This window comes from Drosophila tropicalis, unplaced genomic scaffold (assembly GCF_018151085.1).
Source record: "Drosophila tropicalis isolate 14030-0801.00 unplaced genomic scaffold, ASM1815108v1 contig_905, whole genome shotgun sequence".
NCBI classification, from domain to species: Eukaryota; Metazoa; Arthropoda; class Insecta; order Diptera; family Drosophilidae; genus Drosophila; species Drosophila tropicalis.
Genome location: NW_027173405.1, coordinates 1,872,178 through 1,887,930, shown reverse-complemented (window position 1 = coordinate 1,887,930; position 15,753 = coordinate 1,872,178). Strand labels below are relative to the sequence as shown.

Here is a 15,753-nt window from a genome sequence, read left to right as displayed (position 1 = left end):
CTCGCAAGGATTTGCCCGATTCTTGTGCCACCGCGGGAATCTGAAGGAGTTGTCTGGCTTGAGTCATGACAAGCAGACGGCTATTTTCGTACCGTGCGGTGAGGTTCTCCCACGCGGCCTGGAAACCCTCATTCGTCAGGGGGGACTTAGCCACGATGGTTCTCGCTTCCCCTCGCGTCTTGGCGTTCAAGTGATAGAGCTTCTCCACTTGTGACAAATACGGATTGGCGATATAAATGGCGGCGAACAAATCGCGGAATGTGGGCCATGCTAGGCTGTCGCCATCAAATGTCTCTACCTCACACGGAGGAACTCTATGCCCCGGTGGCCCCGACGGAGCGGTTGGCTGACGCCTAAGAGTCGTCATCTGTGCCGAGAGCTGTTCGATGCGTTCTCCGAACAACGTCCCGCATCGCACATACGCCGCGTAAGCGGATTCGTGCTTCGCCTTGATGTGGCTTATGTTTGCCAAGCTTTCCTCGTCGGCTTGGATTGTCAAGGCCTTGTGACAACGGGAGTATTCCATCTCGACAGTTGACCAAAAGGATTTGAGCTGCTCTAAGTGCATTTTAATGGAAAACAAGGGCACTTCAGAAGTTAGAGCTTCACTCTCGCGAGCTTCAAACAGAGTCAATGCGTCGCACGCTAGAACGAAATCGGAGAGGGACATTCTGGAGTGTTCTCTACGCTGTTGTGATACGGATCGGGTGACGGGAGCGTCAGAACAGTGCGTCACAACAACGTGCGGAATCTGGGTCTGGGTTGAAAGCTTGGAACGACCTTTGTGTTCCCTCGAGTCTTTAACCGAGAATCTGCGACCCTCAGGTAAGCTGGACGAAGACGGACGGGACCTTGGGGATTCGCTGCGGCTGCGAACTGACGAGAACTTGCGCGAAATATCCGTACGCTTCACGGTCACCGGAGTTGTCGGAGGCCGAACCTTCTCCGGAGTTGCAGAGGGAGACGAAAGACTGTTGGACTTCGGCGCAGTCTTGGACGGCTCCGTGGACATACTCAGGGGACGACCTTACCGACGAACACCGCGTTTGTGCGCGTCCCTTTTTTTTTTTTTTTGGAAGTGAGAAGTGGACTGTATGGGGACGCAAGAACTTCCTCACTGTGCACCGCAGGATTGCGGGAGAATTTTCTCGCGTGTGGCTCGGAAACGAAGCCCCTTTAATGGGGATAGATGCGGAATAATAAAAATTACCGATGGGAGTACGTATAAACCAAAACACGGATGAAATATATAAATAAAGATGTATAGGCTAAAAAGAAAATACGTTTTTATATAAATCTGGATCTGGATATATATATGTGCGCAGAATAATGGCCGGAAAAAATTGTATATATAATTTATAAATATGGACGGATATATAAATATGGGCCCGATAGTGCTGGAAAAAATATATATATATGTATTTATTTAGAAATATGGGCGGATATATATATGAGCGCAAAAGGCTGGCCGGAAAAAATATATATATAGTTTTTAAATATGAACGGATATATAAATATGGGCCCGATAGTGCTGGAAAAAATTTATATGTGTTTATTTATAAATATGGGCGGATATATATATGAGCGCAAAATACTGGCCGAAAAAAAATTATATATATAATTTATAAATATGGACGGATATATAAATATGGGCCCGATAGTTCTGGAAAAATATATATGTATTCATTTGTAAATATGGGCGGATATATAAATATGGACCCGATAGTGCTGGAAAAAATATATATGTATTTATTTACAAATATGGGCGGATATATATATGAGCGCAAAAAGTTGGCCGGAAAAATTATATAAATAATTTATAAATATGGACGGATATATAAATGTGGGCACGATAGTGCTAGAAAAAATATATATGTATTATTTTATAAATATGGGCGGATATATAATTAGGCGAAAAAGGAGAATCGGAAATAATGTGATTTGAATTTGGCGCGCTTGAGCCGCCTATCGATATCACGACTCGACTCACGTGTCACCACTACTCCGAAAACAGCTGTCGGCCGCTGTTTATATATTTGGTTTTTGATTTTGTTGTTTAATTATGTTAATAATTTTTTGTGGTTGTGCTGAAAAACCAAGAACAAAAGAACGCTTTTACACACCGCGAGTGTTGTGCGCAAACAAAACAACCGATCAATGCATATGGACAGATGCTTTGATCTATGTATGTACGTACATGCATAAGTACACAGGTGAGTATATAGATATGTATGCACACGCGTTGTTCACAACAACAAAAAAAAACGTAAGTAATTGTAATTTAATTGGATGTGGGGTTGAATTAAATCAATGCGCGACACCGAAATGTATTATGTGTTGTGGATATGTACATATGTATGTGCAATGTATGACTATGTAAGCATATACATATGTATGTACGTATGTAAGCAAGTGCACCGGTATCCAAAGACGCGCGTGAGGAAATTAATTTCGCACCTAATTCGAACGCGCAAGAAATCGCGATGCATACGTTAAGTGCTATTTTAAAAAGAATATTTTTTTTGCCTTTTGTGTCGTGGTAAATGTGCGAAGGGATTATATGTATATGGATATGTATATATGCGCGTACATCAACAGGTGACGATGTATGTATGTACGTAGATACGCGCGTGCGGAAATAAGTTTGGCATTAAAAGTAATTATTCCAACACATAAGAAAACGCGGTGAACACTTTGATTATTATTTTTCCCTATTTTTTATAACACTTTAATAATTTTTTTTTTTTTTTAAAAAAGAGGTGGATTTGGACAAGTGCGAGGAAAAAACATAAATAAAAAATGGATACTCGTGGAATGTAAAACGCGAACGTTGGACAATCACGCTAAGGATTAGGAACTACCATGTAACCTTGGAACAGGTCAGGTATGTACATACAATATGTAAAAGTGTGTAGGTCGCTATGGAGAAGCGGGAAAACCTCACACTTTTAGTAGTATGGAAATGAAATGAATAATGAAATTTTGTACTTATCAGGAATTCCGCCGATGCAAGCTGGAGGAGCGGAAGGATATCCGGCTCGAAGGACCAATGTTCGTGGAGGGGCGGGAGGATCCAAATAAATACAAGTAGTTGGCGGGTGCCAATTTCTTCTGGGTATGGTGAGCGGGTGGTGAATTAAAAACGCGCGAAAACTTCGGTTAAATAAACTTATGCTTTATTAAATATTCACAGAGAGCCCGACACACACGAAATGGTTCGGGTTGAAAAAATTGACAAATCGTAAAGGCAAAAGAACGGGTGTTCGGGTGAAAAGCTCGATTCAGAATAATGGCGGTGCCCATTGGAAAAACCAAGTCACTCCTCCTGGTGTGACCGTAGATGCCGAGGATCAAAAAACCCTCCTCACTCCTCACCGCTCACTGCTCTTCGCCGCTCACTGCTGTTCACCCGGTGGCGTGAACACTTGTATTGATGTATACTCAAAGTTCGCTACCATCATTGAAGTTAAAGGAAGGGACTAGTTAGAAACCAAGAGAGCGTTACTAAGGATTTTTAACAATATGGCAAAACCACAATTCATTAAAGCGGACAAAGTTTCCTCCTTTATGAGTCTAGCAATCCACGAATGGTGAAAAAAAAGAAAATGTAGAACTCCAAGTTACTACAAGTAAAAATGTGTGAGGAACATTATAGACAAGAATAATGTCCCACACAACAAACAAGCTACAACAAACAAGCTACAACAAACAAGCTACAACAAACAAGCTACAACAAACGGCCAGATACAAACGCAGCCAAGACACAAACCAAAGATACGATATAAGACCAAGCACAGAATTGGTTGTATAAGAATAGAATTGGCGGTAAAAGAATAAAATCGGCTGTAGATGTACAAATAGAACAAAGCCGGTCAAACTTGGCCGATCGAACCCCACGCAACCGCTGGCGATTTCGTACAAGCGGGAAGATGCGTGAGAAACATAACACGATGAGTTCGGCCGTATAAGAGCCAACTAACGAGGCCGGTCAAACTTGGCCGATCGAACCCCACGCAACCGCTGGCGATTTCGTACAAGCGGGAAGATGCGTGGGAAACATAACACGATAAGTTCGGCCGTATAAGAGCTAATAAACGAGGACGATCGAACGGGGCCAATCGAGCCACACGCAACCGCTGGCGATTTCGTACAAGCGGGAAGATGCGTAGGAAACATAATGCAAGAGTTTCGGCTGTATAAGAGCAAATGAAACAAGGCTTGAGGGCATAATTACAAGCAGAAAAGGGCATTGGCCTATTAAAAAATCCAAGAGTACAGAGAGGCCGTAAGAGAAATATATGCATGAGAATGCCATGCGTGTGATGTGGGAAACAATGCGGTGGATGAGCATACACCCACATTACACGTGTAGTATGCGTGTGCGACCGCGAGAGAGGGTACCGATGGCCAATGCAGGCGCTCTCTGCCTACGTCACGCATAAGAGATCAAAAGCAGTGAGAGCGTGAACTGCCGAAATTATGCGAACAAAGTGAGGGCTAAGCAAGCCCACGAGACGGGTGCGGGGAATGCATGGTGCCGAAACAAAGCCAAGTGAGGGCCATGCTAATGAAACGGGGAGTAGGGGGAGAGTAAAGAAATTGTAAAACGATAATGGTTTGTGGAGTGGAAAAGGGAATGTGCAAGCCAAAGGGGGAGGGATGAGCCATGGGGAAGCCCGCTATCTAATGGATACGATGCGTGCGTTGGATTGCGATTTAAATAAAAGTAATTAACAATGTATATTGAGTTAATCAGGCTAATTAGTACTAAATTATAGATTAAGTGTAACGAATATATCTATGTATGCATAATATTAATATGGAAATAATATGAGCGAAGTATGGGTATGACAAGCGGATTGAGGGGAGCGACGGGCGACGGGCGACGGCAGCGCCGCCAGAAAAGGGAAAGCAGCGAAAAGTAAACGGGATACGTGTGGCGGCCAATGGGAAGGCGATGCCAACATGAGAAAGTGATGCAAGTCAATGTGTACAAGCAAGAAAGACAAGGACAAGGAATAAATGGGCGCGCAGCCACAGAGAAAGTGGACATATGCGCCAAGGATTTACGGGACTTTCACCACGCATAGCAACAAGTGAATGCGTGGGTGAAAGCAGAGGGCCGATGGAAATGTACCAGCTGTATAGCGGTACTACACCAATCTATTCCTGAGGTTGTGGGAGCTGCCTATATAACGGCAACGCCCATCAAGCAAAAATCATGAAGTCTACAAGTCGTGATCAACCAAGGGAGCTTTTGAGGCCTTACGAGTAACCTTAAAAGCTCAGAATAGTGAAACAAAACAAGTAAAAAAGGATCAAGAAAAGTCAGAATAATTTGAGAAGGCATTACGAGTAACCTCTCGAAATTATCCTGTAACCAGCAAGTCCTTGGAATAGGACTAGAACACCGTGCCCAGGCAAGAATTAAGAAAGGTCAAACTGCTCCAGGACGATTCCCAGCATATTGGAAGGTACAAGGATACCCTGTTACCAAAATTCCAGGATCTATATATCGTGACGAACACCAATTGCTGCGAGAATTCCGCCCTACAACAAACGAGTTCGGGACTCCTCTAAAGAAGCTTGTCATATCCAACCAAGCCCATAAACAATCGTAAATAAAAATACCACCAAAACAAATCATTAAACGAACGTGTTCTAATTTCACCGGGGCACAAAATAAATTTTGTTGTGCCGAACCTAGCCCAAGAGATAGCATAGATATCCCAAGGGACGAGAAAGGATCGTTACAAATGGAATAGCTGATGTAGAACGATTGCACAAAACATTGAATGAGAAATTTCGAATAATCAATTCAGTTAATAACACAGAAGGTATAGAAACTTCAGTAGAGACAATATTGTTCACCTATAATCATAAAATGATACATTCAGCAACTGAACAAGCTCCAGCTATGATATTTCTTTATTCAGGGAAACCAACAGTCAATACGCAAACTTAGAAAACACACAAAATTGAAAAACTTAATAAAAAACCAGAAGGCCGGGGCTAACTTCGACCGCGTCAAAGTTTGTATACCCTTGCAACTTTTTTGGTAACTCTTTCCTTACCTATTAGCCATCAATGTGGAAGAACGTTTTATCTAAAAAGGCTTATGTTTGCGAAAGAATCGCCTAAAATCATAGGAAATAACGAAGATATTGATCATAGTCACTGTTTTCCACCGATCGTTCCTATGGGAGCTATATGATATAGTCACCCGATCTTTATCAAATTGGGCACAGTCATGAACAGATATATTAAACTAACAAATGTTTAATTTGAAAGCAATCGCGTTGAAAGTAACGAAGTTATTTACAAAAGTCACTGTTTTCGACCGATCGTTCCTATGGGAGCTATACGGTGTAGTCATCCGATCTTGATCAAATTTGGCACAGTCGTTTATAGGCGTAATAAACTCTCTAATACTAAGTTTCACGATAACAGCACAGAAAATAACGAGAAAAGTCACTGTTCGTGACTTTGGGGTTTGTATAGGAGCTATATGATATAGTGGTCCGATCCGAGATATACAGCCCCTGCAGTATATACAAGCCTATATGCAAAATTTCAGCTCTGTAGCTTTTACGGTCTAGGAGAAGTTTGCGTTGATCCAGACGGACGGACATGGCTATTTGAACTCGTCTCGTCGTGCTGATCAAGAATATATATACTTTGTATGGTCGGAGATGCTTCGTTCTATGCGTTGCACACTTCTAACCAAAATACTTTTTGCAAGGGTATAACAAATCATAATAATTATATTTGAAAATAAAGAGGATGCTGATTTTGTTTGTATGCGATAAATAATAATTTAACATAAAAAAAATTGACACCAAAATAAGAATGTTGTAAATTGTTCTTTTTTAATCTTAAGACGTTGTCGGGACGACAATTTTTGAAGAGTGGGCGAGTTATATATTTGACAAACCTTTAATCTATCATACCTTCTGTTAACCTTGAATTTATGCTTGTATGCTTTGCACTGGAAAAGGACTTAGTGCAACTGTAAATATAAAGAAACATAAAGAACTAAGCAGAGAGTGTACAACTTGCACTAAGTCACGTACGCCTATGATGCTTTTTCATTTCATTTTTTTTTTTTGCTAGTTGATTCACTCGCTAATCTATCGTATAATAGTAAAGACTTAATTTAAGAAAATAAAACTTTGAAATAAAACTTTGAAATAAAATTAAATTAAATAATTTAATTGTATATACATATATCCCTCCATAGTTATAAATAAATATACATATGTATGTATATAATTTTTGTATCCATTTTTTTCCACCTATATTTATATCCATCCATATTTATAAATAAACTAGCTGGCTCGGCAAGCGTTGCTCTGCCCCCTTTTTTTACTTTCTGGCGAATTAAATGTTTAGTTCATCCATTAAATGTTCGACGTGGCAATTTTCAAATTTTTTGCTACGCACTTAATTTAGTTTAATACTTTTAAGTATACAATATTTTTTGTTTTGTTTGCAGGTGCATAAATAAACAAATTATTTGGTGCTCCCACCCTGGAACATGCCACGTATAATTGTCCGTGAGAAAAGCACGGCTCTTCTAATTTACCCCACACACTTGAAGAGTTTGTCCTTGCGCTTTATTTATCGTCATTGCAAATGATAAACGCACTGGGAATTGAAGACGTTTCAATTTGAATGGCATGTCAGTTGATATCAATGGAATCCTTGGTATTAATACAACTTCTCCTCTTTCTTTGCCAGTTAGAATTGTTGCTTCGTATAAATATAATCCTAATAAGGCATTCAATTTTTTATACAAAGTCTTGTTCCATTGCAAAGTTTTGGTGCATTGATATTTCTTAATAGTATGATTGAGGAACCCACTTTCAATTTTAATTTCTGTTGAATTTGATCATTTATTTCATTCACATTTGAGTTCGTTGGTGCTAAAATTGCGCGTTCCCTCAGCCAATCCTGATTTGTATAGTTTTGAACTATGAATGTTTGGAAACACGTGATCAATTAGTTCTTCTTTTGAGGGCAACATTATGCAAAAGTTGCTAGGTAACGTGATAAAGCCATTTAAATCCCGTTCAACTTCGCCATCGCCAATCTGAAGAAGTAGCTCAGAAAACTCACGTGCTGATGGATTATTTTGAAGACGCACACGCATATTAATGTTAAGCGATAACTTTTGAACATTTCTCCAAAGAAATTAACTTTTCAAACATGAATTAATTTCATCAGCTGGAGTTGATCTGGGAATGACGGGCAGCGTTTGTCGAAAATCACCAGATAGCAATATTAATGCACCTCCAAATAATTCTCTATTACCCCGTAGATCCTGTAATGTTTGATTCAATGCTTGCAAAGATTTTATGGTCCATTGTACATTCATCACATAAAATAATTGCTGCTTGTTGCAAGACTTTTGCCATACCTGAATTTCTTAAAATATTACACGTTGGAGTGTCAACTGTTAGCATGTTTAATGGCAATTTTAAAGCGGAATGTGCAGTTCGGCCCCCATCCAATAATGTAGCTGCAATTCCAGAAGAAGCAAGTGCCAATGCAATTTTGCGTTCGGATCTAATTGTTGCTAAGATTAATGATATGAGATATAACTTTCCAGTGCCACCAGGAGCGTCCGATAAATATAAACCATGATTGTTGTTTATGACAGCTTGCATAATTCTATCGTATGCATTTTTTTGTTGAACATTCAATTGTGGAATGTGTGTTTACAAACACACGCAATTCATCACATTGGATATGTTGTTCGCGTTGCAATTTTCGTTCAAATAAATCTTGCATTGGACGATTAGGTGCGATCATGCCTAGCTTTAATATACCAGTGGTGCTGCCATACATTTAACTATATGTTATACGACACTATACGTTAGAGGTTTACGTTGACAACACTGGTTCGTTATTTGAATTCATTTTATTCATTCATTTTAAAACGCCTTTAGTTATTTGGTTAAACTGAAAATTAACTTTCTTTTGGAAAAAAAACCCTTCTTTGGGCCACAACGAACATTTACAAAAAAAAATTTGCAAAATTGGTTGATTCCTGAATGACTTGTTAAATTACAAAACAACGGCTTACAATTTTATATATATAGAAATATATTTTTTTTCCGGTCATGGTTTTTACCATATATATTTACATCCAATTTTATCCTATATAGTATATATATTTCCACCCATATTTATAAAATTTTATATTCTTTTTCCATATATATTTATATGCATTTTTTATTTTTATACGTATTTCCATCGATATTTATAAATCAATCTTTTTTTGTAGTCAATCCGCTGGCACACATATACATTTCGATCCGTATTCGTGCGTTCGTATGTTGTTCCGCCTATACCTTAACTAAACGGGCTTCTGTTTCCAGCTACGCGAGAGTAAATTCTCCCTCAATCCTACGGTCCACAGTGAGAAAATTCTCTCGCAATAATTTTTTTTGTTTTCCGAAACAAAGGGCACTCAAAGTTGGTCTTCGTTGGTGAAGTCGTCCACTGAGTATGTCCACTGAGCCATCCAATACTTCGCCGAAGTCTAACCACCTCTCGTCTCTCTCTGTAACTCCTGAAAAAGTACGGCCTCAGAAGACTCCGGTAACCGCGAAGCGCACCAACATTCCTCGCAGCCTCAGTGAATCTCCGAAGTCTCTTCCGAAGTGCCCCCATTTTCTATTAAAATGCACTTGAAGCAGCTCAAATCCCTTTGGTCAACCGTCGAGATGGAATATTCCCGTTGTAACAAGGCCTTGACGGCCCAAAGAGACGAGGAAAGTCTAGAGAACATAAACCACATCAAGCTTACGTAGTGTATGTGGGGTGCGGGACGTTGTTTGGAGAACGCATCGAACAGCTATCGGGGCCTCCGGGCCATAGAATTCCTTCGTGTGAGGTCGAAACGTTTAATGGGAACAGCCTGGCATGGCCTACCTTCCGCGACTTGTTCGCTGCCATTTATATCGCCAATCCGTAACTGTCCCAAGTGGAGAAACTCTACCACTTGAACGCCAAGACACTACGAATGAGGGCTCACCGCGCGGTATGAAAATAGCCGTCTGCTTGTCATGACTCAATCCAGACAAGAGTCGGGCAAAGCCTTTAGAGAGCTGCAGATGGCGTTTCAAGGGGGTCTAACCGCTCTTGAGCGCTCGGGTGTTAGTATAGAGAATTGGGATGTCGTGCTCATCGCCATCTGTACTAGCAAGTTGCCAAAGGCTTTAATCCTCTTGTGGGAACAATCGGTGCCTAATGAGACTGTTATCTCCACTTAGTACGATTTGAACTAATTAATCATAGATCGCGTTTGCCCCGAAAATCCTCCGAGTCTATGAACATTCCTGGCAGTTCTTTCAGTTCGTCTTTAACGCAGACACCACGCATCCTCTCTTACAGCGAGAGGACTTTCTCGAGTTGGAAGACGCGAGCACTGCGAAAACCGTGAGAATTCGCTGGCAAACCGCCGAAGACTTCTTCATCTTCAACGTAGCGGACCCACCAATGAAGGAGTCTATCTCCAAGAGGAAAGTTGTGTCCCATATCGCAAAGCGCTTCGACCCCGCCGACTAATTAACCCTTTTTTTTTTAGTCGAGCGAAGATCTGCTTAAGCAAACTTGGCTGGGATGACACTCTGCGGCCACTTCTTCTGCATCAATCGCTAATTGCATCAATTGCTAATTGCTAATAAGCCCCTGTGCAGTTGCCCCTCCTTTGTGGCCAACCGAATATCGAGACCAGCGCTGGTCACATGTGCGTTCTGAGGACATTCCCGCAGATCGTTCATCGTCAGCGGCAACAGACTGAAAGGGTGGGTGATCTCCCTCGAGAGCGCATCAGTTATTCCAGACCTTTCACCCACACGGGCGTTGACTTCTCTGACCATTTCGAGGCTTCCTCCGACGTCACCACTGAAAGATTTCTTGCAGTTTTCACGGTTTGTCGCACGGAGACAATGTCCACAGCGCATTTACTCTGATAATGGCAAAACCTTCGTAGGGGCCTCGAAGGTGCTCAAAAACACTTTCTGAAGGCCACCAAGTAGAGTATCAAAAATTCCTTTCCCCAGCTGATTTTATCTTGGCGTTTCATTCGGTCGAACGCGCCGCATATGGGAGGACAGTAGGAGGCCGGGGTCAAAAGTTTCAAGAGCTTATTTTACAAGTCCCTTTCTAATGTTAAGTACACATTCGAGAATCTTTCTACTCTACTGTGTCGATTCAAGGCGTGTCTGAATTCTCGGCCGATTTCTCCCATGACCGAGGACTCAGAGGATCTGCTGGCATCGATCCCGCGACATTTCCTTATCGGAGGACCTCAATTATATATTGCTGACGCTGAGATCCTGGTCGAGCTTATGTCCTTAATCAGCCGATGGCAGCGACTGAAGGCAATCCATCATGCATTCTGCCGCCGTTGGAATAGCGAATACCTTCAGAAGCTCCACAAAGGGGAAAAGTGATCTTCTATGTTCCTTCTGAATGTCCTCGTCTCAGTTCAGGTTATTCGTTCCCTCTGAAATTACTAATCGGCTTTCCCCTCCGTAACTTTTTTTCGTTTCAATCCTTCACACCGTCTTTCCACAGCGACATGGTCCTCACGCGTTGCCGTACCGTAGCATTAATAGGCCTGGTCCGCACGGGATAAACTCCTACCGATGTCGGGTCTGCCGGGGAGTCCATGCTTTTTGGCATTGCCAACGGCTCCTGAAACTCCGGTCTGAGAAGCGGCTACGGGCGGTTTTCCTCAACAAATACTGCCCTAATTGGTTGGCACACGAGCTCCCGTCCGACGCGTGCCGGAGTCGTCAAGGATGCTGACGGTGCGGACAGAATCACCATATGGTCGACCAACACCCCAAGCGAGGCTCCCTAACCCGACGTCGCAGCCAATCATCGCCCCCCGAGCGTGATTTTCCATCTCCACGAATACGGTCATCCTCCAACCGGCGGAACATAATTTTTTGATCCGCACTCTTATCCAAGAAGTGTCAGAGGCGGTCCGTGGAAAACTCTCCAATCTGGTCTTGGCACGTCCCAATTTTTATCGTCCGGCTTTGGTATCCGTTGTGCTCGGGGCGGACCTCTATCCTGAGGTCATCCAACCAGGCTGTGGCCTGTCATAGCGGTACTCCCGCAGCCCAAAGTACCGTGTTCGTCTCCTGCTGCTGTGGCATCAGGCGCTCCAGTACGTTGTCGTCTCCCATCCTCTATATGTCCAGGGTGACGGCATGTTCACGCCACCGGGTGAACAGCAGTGAGAGGGGAAGAGCAGTGTGGAGTGAGGAGTGTTTTTTGATCCTTGGCGGATAGTGGGAATTGCCATTGTCATTACAGTCCGAGATTTTTCCACGACTGCACCTTTCTTATTTTGTATTAAACTAGTTTCGTGTGTAAAGTTTTTCCTGAAAAAAAAAAATCATAATTATTGGTATTTATTTGGATCCTTCCGCCCTCCACAAACAACATCGAACATTTGTTGTTATAGGTTTGCATGTGTTAACTTCTATAGTATTTTATAGACTCCGAGATCTACTTGTTCAAGTAGACGGACGGGCAGATGGACATGGCATCGACTCGGCTGTAGATCCTGATCAAGAATATATATACTTTATATGGTCGGAAAAGCTTAATTCTACTTAATGGGTGCACGGTATAAAAACGAACTGTCACTATTCCTAGAGAAATCGATGACATGCTGGTATCAGAATCGCACACAACAAATCATCCAGACGGCCAAGACGGCTCGTTCCTTAACAGATTTGAACCTACAAGCAACTGCTATACGTGGAAACACATCATTGGTTGGCTTGTATTGCCTAAGGCCTAACAGTGCTCAAGGGTAATACATAGAAAAGCTCAGTACAACCAGCACTAAACATCCTCTGCGGAAAGCTCACCTAACTGTAATTTCTACTCCTACTGAGACAGTTACACCGATTAGAAATCTAACTGGTGAATAAGGAGAGGGCATCCGTCTTTGCCACACATCTTAAAATGCTTTTCCAGCCAAACTCAACATCAAACTTTCCCCTTCGAGAACACTCGTTAGTGAATACTCTATCCAATCCAACTCCAATCATCTTTACAGCTATTGAAAAATCTCTAACGCCGAAAAAAGCCATTGGCCACGCCATTGTAATTATACATCTGCGACTGATTAACGCAATAATAAATGTTGGCTACTTCCGGTGAAAAGGGCGTGAAAAGAATTCACTTTCATCGTGACAAAACCCAGCCAATTAGTTTAATGCCATGTCTTTCAAAGCTATTTGAAAAGTTACTGTTGAACCGACTTAACTAATTTTTGGCATCTTTAAACACAATCCCGTCACAACGATTTGGCATCCGCGAAAGACTACAGTCAATTAAACAGTCAATCGCATACCCTCCGAAATACGCACAGCATTCGAACTAAAAGATAACTGTGCCTTTGAAATAAATTTAATCCATTTAATCCTCAAGTTAGTTCAGCGTAAGCTTCTTAATTCTGCAAGTAATTTCAGGTTATGTTACAAATTTCTTATAACTAATAATAATACAATCTCATTCCACTTACTCTAGTCTTGGCTTCTTGGCTACGAAAAAACCACGTATGTACTTAGATCAATGCAGCTGCGTATTTTTCGCGCTTATGTGTCTACTTATGTATAATAAAGTAGCGCAAGAGTAGAATGAGAGAGAGAGTTTTAAAGTTTTTAAAGAGCGTCATTCTGTTTGTTCGGACAGAGTTCGTACAGTAGCACAAAGTTTATTCGCAGGCCCGAATTTCGGCAACAAATACCATGAGGCTGTTTTTCTCGAGGATTGAATTTTAAAGTCATTCAAAAGTCAGTCAGTCAGTACACTTATAAACTTATGGAATGATACCTTTAAATTCGCTGTATATTAAATTAACCTAGTATTTTGTAATATCATTAATAAAATTTACATTTAATATACATAATATAATATTTAATATTTATATTTGTATTGACTTTATGGCTAAAAATGTTGATCTTTCCTCTTGGAATAACGGGTAATCAATAAGTATATGAGAAATGTTGACCGGTGCTTTGCAGTGTGTACCTACATATTGTAGGAGGGTATTTGATTAGGATACGGCTATGTGTTTCCCAGTCTGATTCTGGTAAATTTCAATTTATCAGTTCGCCTGGTGTTAGTTGTTGGCGTTTTGTCCTGGGAGACGTTCTTGTAGTAATGCGATCTATTGGTGAACATTAGTTCTATCTATTTCTTTGTGTTTTGTTTCAGAAAGTTTAGTTTTTGGCTGCTTTGTCAACAGTCTCGTTCCCTGTTATTCTGCAGGATTTTGTTATTTTCGGGTTTCTTTAATAAATTTCTAAAGCATGTGGTATAGTAGGTCTGTTTATTGGTGTTGTTGATTGTTTGTAGTGCGGAAAGGCAGTCTAAACAGATGTTGAATTTACCTCTTTGATTGCTTGCATATTTACAGGCTGCAAGAACAGCAGTTTTCTGTTTGATGTTGAATTTATTTCTTTGAATTTTTGTTGGTATATTAAGGTTGCTTTGTCTGATTTAAGTGAAGTGTGTAGTTCGGTGTTTATTATGTTTCTGTAATTGTATAGCCAGCTAGGGTTGGTTTCTGATTTATATGCAACGGGGGATACTTCAATATAAAGGTCCGTGTATTGTTTTATTTTGCGAGGAAGGAAGTTTTGATTTTGGTTAAGCTTGTTAAAGACTATAGAGAAGAGTATGATGGACAAAGGGGAGCCATGCGGTATCCCGTTTTCTAAAGAAAGTGTATTGGAAAAATACCTCAAACTTGTTGTTAGGCTCTAAGTTAGGAGAAGAGTCAATAGATTTATTAAACGTGGAAAAAACCAAAAATTTTAAGGTTTTAAATCTTAAAAAAACGCACATTTTTTGTGAATATATGAATAATTAAATTTTTATTTTAAAACAAAAAAAACGCTTTGTCATGACCTGCTTATTTACTTGTAGAATTTTGCTGATAATTTTTAAAAACAATCTGTCAAAGCATTTTCCGTTAGAGTGGTCACCGACTTTGAAAACGCTGTTCGTCGGAAACTCGACTTAAAGTTTTTTATACTCGAACAGTTTCACTGAAGGCCATTCAGTTGAAGCGCTATATTTTCGTCTATTTTATTACGCTTTACTTCAAATTTTCGCACCAAATTCTTCAAAGGCTAAAGATTAAAAAAAAATTTTTTAATTTTAAAAACCCTAAATCCCCCCTTTATCACTTTTGTCATTTTTCAAACTAACAATTATTCAAATTCTCTAAAAACCCAAGCGCCGGGTCTAACTTCGAACGCGTCAAAGATTTTATACCCTTGCAAATTTTTTGTTAGTTTTCCCTAATGATGTCTTTTTTGGCAAGGGTATAAAACAGAGCCCAGCACTCATATCCCCCGGGGGACGAACGCGTTCGGCACCTCGTATGCGTGTAACCGAACGGCTGCCGAAGTCCTCACACAAAAATCTCAAGAGCATGTGGGTGGATTTAGTTTCCCTCAGCATTTTGACGCAAGCAGATCTATGTCGCTTTGTTGAGAGAAAACACATGAAAAAATTGATCGCTACTTTGTTTTTCTATCTTTCTCTTGCATCAGTTTAGCTGCTGTACTCGTTTTTTTTGATTTGAGGCAAAATTTTGTCAACTTTCATTTTGCGCAGTGCAAAGCAACACACGCAGACAAGCAAGTGCACACATACAACTACATTTTTCTAGCGCTCTCTTTGTGCCGGGCCCTGGTATAAAAA

The 15,753-nt window shown here is 40.9% G+C and overlaps 1 protein-coding gene across 1 annotated transcript in view; it reads left to right on the top strand.

Moving 5' to 3' along the window:
• Window positions 1-15,753, top strand: part of LOC137586136 (calcineurin-binding protein cabin-1-like) — a 1,431,569-nt gene that overhangs the window by 303,492 nt on the left and 1,112,324 nt on the right. The window lies entirely within an intron of this gene.